This window comes from Ailuropoda melanoleuca, chromosome 14 (assembly GCF_002007445.2).
Source record: "Ailuropoda melanoleuca isolate Jingjing chromosome 14, ASM200744v2, whole genome shotgun sequence".
NCBI classification, from domain to species: domain Eukaryota; kingdom Metazoa; phylum Chordata; class Mammalia; order Carnivora; family Ursidae; genus Ailuropoda; species Ailuropoda melanoleuca.
The window spans coordinates 46762906-46770471 of NC_048231.1; positions in this window are offsets into that span (position 1 = coordinate 46762906).

Genomic DNA, 7566 nt, shown 5'->3' on the forward strand with positions numbered 1-7566 from the left:
CCGGAATCTGGGGATGTACTGTATGGTGATTAACACAATATAATAAAATAAAATTAAAAAAAAAAAGTGTATAACAATACAAGCCTTTCGCAAGAAACAAGAAAGGTCTCAAATACACAACCTAACCCTACACTTGAGGGAGCTGGAGAAAGAACAGCAAATAAAGCCTAAACCCAGCAAAAGAAGAGAGTTAATAAAGATTAGAGCAGAAATCAATGAACTAGAAATCAAAAGAACAGTAGAAGAGATCAACGAAACTAGGATCTGGTTCTTTGAAAGAATTAATAAGATTGATAAACACCTGTCCAGACTTATCAAAAAGAAAAGAGAAAAGACCCAAATAAATAAAAGCATAAATGAAAGATGAGAGATCACAGCCAACACCAAAGAAATACAAACAATTATAAGAACATATTATGAGCAACTTATATGCCAACAAATGAGGCAATCTGGAAGAAATGGATGCATTCCTAGAGACACATAAACTACCAAAACTGAAACTAGAAGAAATAGAAAACCTGAATAGACCCATAACCAACAAGGAAATTGAAACAGTAATCAAAAATCTCCCAAAAAACAAGAGTCCAGGGCCGGATGGTCTCCCAGGGGAATTGTACCAAACATTTAAAGAAGAATTAATACCTGTTCTTCTGAAGCTGTTTCCAAAAAATAGGAATAGAAGGAAAACTTTCAAACTCATTTTATGAGGCCAGCATTACCTTGATCCCAAAGCCAAAGACCCCACTAAAAAGGAGAATTACAGACTGATATCCCTGATGAACATGGATGCAAAAATTCTTACTAAGATACTAGCCAATAGGATCTAACAGTACATTGAAAGGATTATTCACCACGACCAAGGGTGGTTCAGCATGCACAAACCAATGTGATACAGTACATTAATAAAAGAAAGGACAAGAACTATGCCATCCTCTCAATAGATGCAAAAAAAGCATTTGACAAAGTACAGCATCTGTTCTTGGTTAAAACTCTTCACAGTGTAGGAATAGAGGGAACATACCTCAATATCAGAAAAGCCGTATACGAAAAGCCCACAGTGAATATCATTCTAAATGGGGAAAAACTGAGACCTTTTCCCCTAAGGTCAGGAGCACAGCAGGGATATCCACTATCACCACTGTTGTTCAACATAGTACTAGAACTCCTAGCCTCAGCAATCAGACAACAAAAATAAATAAAAGGCATCTGAATCAGCAAAGAAGAAGTCAAACTCTTCACAGATGACGTGATACTGTATGTGAAAAACCCAAAAGACTCCACCCCAAAATTGCTAGAACTCACACAGGAATTCAGCAAAGTGGCAGGATTTAAATCAATGCATAGAAATCAGTTGCAGGGGCACCTGAGTGGCGCAGTTGTTAAGCGTCTGCCTTCAGCTCAGGGCGTGATCCTGGAGTCCTGGGATCGAGCCCCACATCAGGCCCTCCACTAGGAGCCTGCTTCTTCCTCTCCCACTCCCCCTGCTTGTGTTCCCTCTCTCGCTGGCTGTCTCTCTCTGTCAAATAAATAAATAAAATCTTTAAAAAAAAAAAAAGAAATCAGTTGCAATCTATACACTAACACTGAGACAGAAGAAAGAAAAACTAAGGAGTCCATTCCATTTACAATTGCGCCAAAAACCATAAGATACCTAGGAATAATCCTAACCAAAGAGGCAAAGGATCTGTATTCAGAAAACTATAGAACGCTCATGAAAAAAATTGAGGAAGACACAAAGAAATGGAAAAACGTTCCACGCTCATGGATTCAAAGAACAAATATTGTTAAAATGTCTATGCTACCCAGAGCAATCTATACATTCAATACAATCCCTATCAGCATACCATCAACTTTTTTCACAAAGCTGGAACAAATAATCCTAAAATTTGTATGAAACCAGGAAACACCTGAATAGCCAAAGGAATGTTTAAAGAGAGAACCAAAGCTGGTAGCATCACAATTCTGGACTTCAAGCTCTATTACAAAGTTGTAATCATCAAGACAGTATGTTACTTGCATCTAGATCAATGGAACAGAATAGAGAACCCAGAAATGGACCCTCAACTCTACGGTCAATTAATCTTTGACAAAGCAGGAAAGAATATCCAATGGAAAAAAGACAGTCTCTTCAACAAATGGTGTTGGGAAAACTGGACAGCCACATGCAGAAGAATGAAACTGGACCATTTCCTTACACCATACACAAAAATAGACTCAAAATGGATGAAAGAGCTAAATGTGAGACAGGAATCCACCAAAATCCTAGAGGAGAACACAGGGAGCAATCTCTGTGACTTTTGCCACAGCAACTTCTTGCCAGACACGTCTCCAAAGGCAAGGGAAACAAAGGCAAAAATGAACTATTGGGACTTCATCAAGATAAAAACCTTTTGCACAGCAAAGGAAAGAGTCGACAAAACCTAAAGACAACTGACAGAACAAACGGGAGAAGATTTTTGCAAATGTCTTATCAGATAAAGGGCCAGTATCCAAAATCTATAAAGAACTTATCAAACTCAACATCCAAGGAACAAATAATCCAGTGAAGAAATGGACAGACATTTCTGCAAAGAAGACACCCAAATGATCAACAGACACATGAAAAAGTACTCAACATCACTCAGCGTCAGGGAAACACAAATCAAAACTACAGTGAGAGACCACCTCATACCAGTCAGATGTTGGCAAGGATGTGGAGAAAGAAAAGCCCTCTTACACTGTTGGTGGGAATGCAAGCTGGTGCAGCCACTCTGGAAAACAGTAGGGAGGTTACTCAAAAAGTTGAAAACTGAGTCCCGCATCTGCTCTCTGCTCAGCAGGGTGCCTGCTTCTCCCTCTGCCTGCTGCTCCCCCGCTTGTGCATTTGCTCTCGCTCTCTCTCTCTTGCAAAAATAAATAAATAAAATCTTAAAAAAAAAATAAAAGAAACTATCATCTCTTTCTTTAAGAAAACCCAGGGGTGGGGCGCCTGGGTGGCACAGCGGTTATGCGTCTGCCTTCGGCTCAGGGCGTGATCCCGGTGTTACGGGATCGAGCCCCACATCAGGCTCCCACTATGAGCCTGCTTCTTCCTCTCCCACTCCCCCTGCTTGTGTTCCCTCTCTCGCTGGCTGTCTCTATCTCTGTTGAATAAATAAATAAAATCTTTAAAAAAAAAAAAAGAAAGAAAGAAAGAAAACCCAGGGGTGCCTGGGTGGCTCAGTCGGTTAAGTGTCCGACTCTTGGTTTTGGCTCAGGTCATGATCTCAGGGATGTGGGATCAAGCCCCACATCAGGCTCCCCACTTGGCAGGGAGTCTGCTTTTCTCCCTCTCCCTCTGCCCCTCCCCCTGCTTGCTTTCTCTTCCCCTCTAAAGTAAATAAGCAAATCTTTAAAAAAAAGAAAAGGAAAGAAAACTCTGTCTTACAGGACTATTTTATGATTTACATAACTTTATGAGAGTCTCAACTCAAAGTTGCCCTTAAGGGCAAAATAGAAGTATAACCCTACTAATCATTAGGGAAATGGAAATCATAACTATAATGAGACACTGTCTCACACCCAGTAGGGTGGTTACTATATTAAAAAACAGAAAACAAGTATTGGCGAGGATGTGGAGAAATTGGAGCTCTTTTGCACTGTTGGTGGCAATGTAAAATGATACAGTCACTGTGAGAAACAGTATGGAGGTTCCTCAAAAAATTAAAAATAATATTACCACATGATGCAGAAATTCCACTTCTGGGTATATACCCAAAAGAATTGAAAGCGGGGTCTTGAATAGATATTCATGCACCCATATTCATAGCAACATTATCCACAATACTAAAACATAGAAGCAACCCGAGTGTCAATTGACAAATGAATGAATTACCAAAATGTGGTATATTCATACTATTAAATGTTATCAGTCCTTGGGGTGCATGGGTGGCTTAGTCCTTAGGCTTCTGCCTTTGGCTCAGGGTGTGATCCCAGGTCCCTGGAATCGAGCCCCGCGTCGGGCTCCTCTGCTGGGAGCCTGCTTCTTCCTCCCCCACTCCCCCTGCTTGCATTCCCTCTCTCTCCGGCTGTCTCTCTGTCAAATAAATAAATAAAATCTTTTTTTTAAAAAATGTTATTCAGTCCTAAAAAGGAAAGAAATTCTGCAATATGCTACAATATGGATGAATCTTGAGTACATAACACTGAGTGAAATAAACCAGTCACAAAAAGTCAAATACTGTATGATCCCACTTACGTGAAAATCATAAAAACAGAAGGTGTAATTTTGGTTGCCAGGGGCTGGAGAGGAGGGGAGAATGGGAGTTATTGTTTAATGAGTGTAGAGTTTCAGATTTACAAGATGAAAAGAGTTATGGGGTTAGATAGTGGTGATAGTTGCACAAGAATATATGTAAATATAAATGTATTTAAAATCACTGAACTGGGGGCACCTAGGTGGCTCAGTCCATTGAGTGGCTGACTTCTGGTTTCAGCTCAGGTCATAATCTCATGGGTTGCAGGACTGAGCCCCATGTTGGGCTCCACCCTCATGCTTGAAGATTTCTCCCTCTGCCCCTCCCCACTCACGCATTCTCTCTCTCCTCTCAAATGAATGAATGAATAAATAAAGAAGTCTTAAAAACAAAAAACACTGAACTGTTACCTTAACAATAGTTAAGATAAGCAAGCAGAGTGGGGCAATGGAAGCATGCTGGGCCCATAACCCAGAGTTTGGTAGATTGAAAAATGATTAAGATGGGGGCGCCTGGGTGGCACAGCGGTTAAGCGTCTGCCTTCGGCTCAGGGCGTGATCTCGGCGATCTGGGATCGAGCCCCACATCAGCCTCCTCCGCTATGAGCCTGCTTCTTCCTCTCCCACTCCCCCTGCTTGTGTTCCCTCTCTCGCTGGCTGTCTCTATCTCTGTCGAATAAATTTAAAAAAAAATCTTTAAAAAAAAAAGAAAAATGATTAAGATGGTAAATGTTGTTATGAATATTTTAAAACCATTTAAAAAATTAAAATTAAATATTAAAATAAATAATTGGAGTCCATCAGTCATAAAAGTTATTTGACTTTTTTTTTTTAAAGATTTTATTTATTTATTCAACAGAGATAGAGACAGCCAGTGAGAGAGGGAACACAAGCAGGGGGAGTGGGAGAGGAAGAAGCAGGCTCATACTGAGGAGCCTGATATGGGGCTCGATCCCACAATGCTGGGATCACGCCCTGAGCCGAAGGCAGACGCTTAACCACTTTGCCACCCAGGCGCCCCTACTTTATATAGATACATAGGAAATGATTTTACTGAATTCAGGCAGGGCATTTTGTGTGGATAGAAAGCCTAAATCCATCCACCTTTGTTGAGAAGTAGTTAATAGCCTTCAGCATGATCTATGCTTGTAAAATTTATTAGTTTCAGATAAATAAATTTAACTCCTTGGTTTCGGAAATTCACACACACATTACTAGCATAGAGAAAAGTGCAATGAGCTATGGTTTTATAAAATGTTACGTTAAAGAATCATTATTTTATGAATTTAATGGCTTTTCATAAAAGCTCCTGAGATCACTCAGACTCCTTCATAATGAAAGAGGTGTTGTGTCCCTCATTCCCATTTGCAAGCTTTGGGCCAAACTAAATGTTAAGAAGAACCGTAAAGAAAAGTTTCACTGCCAAACCAAAATCTATGCTCAGAAAGTGCAAGAAAGAAAAGAAGTAAAAAGTCAAACAAAAACAAACAAGCCTAGGGTTCTATGAAGCCAGAAGAAACCACAGACCATAGAAAAACACTATCCTTTCCATGGCCTCAGAATCGTCATAGTAGAGGAGTGTCGCGAGTGGGGATGTTTGGGTCCAGGCAGCTGCCATCTTGGGGCCTCAACCCCATCATTTCCCCTCTCAGTGGATGCTAAGTGAGGATAGAGTGTATTCATGGCTGTGAGCGGTCTTTGTTGCCTCTCCTCTCCGTGTGGCACCCAGAGAGTCTCCCTGTTGGCCGTAGTGGTCTCTGTATATTCGACAGAGATCATCCAAAGTAACTAACTCCCCAAGCAGCTTTGCCAAATCACATTCATCAGGCACTTGATGCATAACAGTTTATTACTTTCCAAGCGGATAGCATTGATTAGGAAAGGAGGAAAAGACTCCATTTGTACCATCAAGTTGCCCTTTTTAGAATAATCTCTTAAACATTTTAATTGCAAAATAGGTAGGTATTTACTAAAAAGCTCCTATAAGCACATGAAAGCCCACATTTTAGCTGCTTAAGAAAAAGGTGTTTAACCAAGGGAACACTTTCATGAATAATAAATACTTTGGGTTTTTTTCCTTCTCATTTTTAAAAATTAAGTTCAATTAATTAACATATAATGTATCATAATTTCAGAGGTAGAGGTCAGTGATTCATCAGTCTTAAATAATACCTAGTGCTCATTACGTCATGTGCCCTCCTTAATGTCCATCACCCAGTATCCCCATCCTCCAAGCCCTCTCCCCTCCAACAACCTTCAGTTTATTCCCTATGATCAAGAGTCTCTTATGGTTTGTCTCCCTCTCTGATTTCATCTTGTTTTATTTTTTCCTTTCTTCCCCTATGATCCTGTTTTGTTTCTTAAATTCCACATATGAGTGAGATCATATGATAATTGTCTTTCTCTGGTTGACTTATTTTGCTTAGCATAATACCCTTTAGTTCCATCCACGTTTTTGCAAATGGCAAGATTTCAATTCTTTGATGGCTGCATAATATTCCATTGTGTGTGTGTGTGTGTGTGTGTGTGTGTGTGTGTGTGTGTGTTATCTCACATCTTCTTTATCTATTCATCTGTCAATGGACATCTGAGCTCTTTCCATAGTTTGGCTAAAGTGGACATTGCTACTATAAAATAGGGGTACATTTATCCCCCTGAATTAGTGTTTTTGTATTTGGAGGGTAAATACACAGTAGTGTGATTACTGGGTCTTAGGGTAGTTTTATTTTTAACTTTTTGAGGAATCTCCATACTGTTTTCCAGAGTGGCTGCACCAGTTTGCATTCCCACCAATAGTACAAGTGTTCCTTTTTCTCTATATCATCACTAACATTTATTTTTCTTACATTTTTTATTTTAGCCATTCTGACAGGTGTGATTTGACATCTCACTGCAGTTTGGTCTGCATCTCCCTGGTGATGAGTGATGTTGAGCATCTTTTCATGTGTCTGTTGTATGTCTTCCTTGGAGAAATGTCTGTTTATGTCTTCTGCCCATTTTTTAAAATTGTATTATTTGTTTTTTGGGCCTTGAGTTTTATAAGTTCTTTATATATTTTGGTTACTAACCCCTTATCCAATATGTCATTTGCAAATATCGTCTCCTATTCCATAGGCTGCCTTTAGTTTTGTTGATTATTTCCTTCACTGTGCAAAAGCCTTTTATCTTGATGACAAGTCCCAATAGTTCATTTTTGCTTTTGTCTCCCTTGCCTCAGGAGACATATCTAGAAAAATGTCGCTAAGGCCCATCTCAGGGAAATTATTGCCTGTGCTCTCTTCTAAGATTTTTATGGTTTCGCTTCTCACATTTAGGTTTTTCTTCGATTTTGAGTTTATTTTTGTGTATGGTGT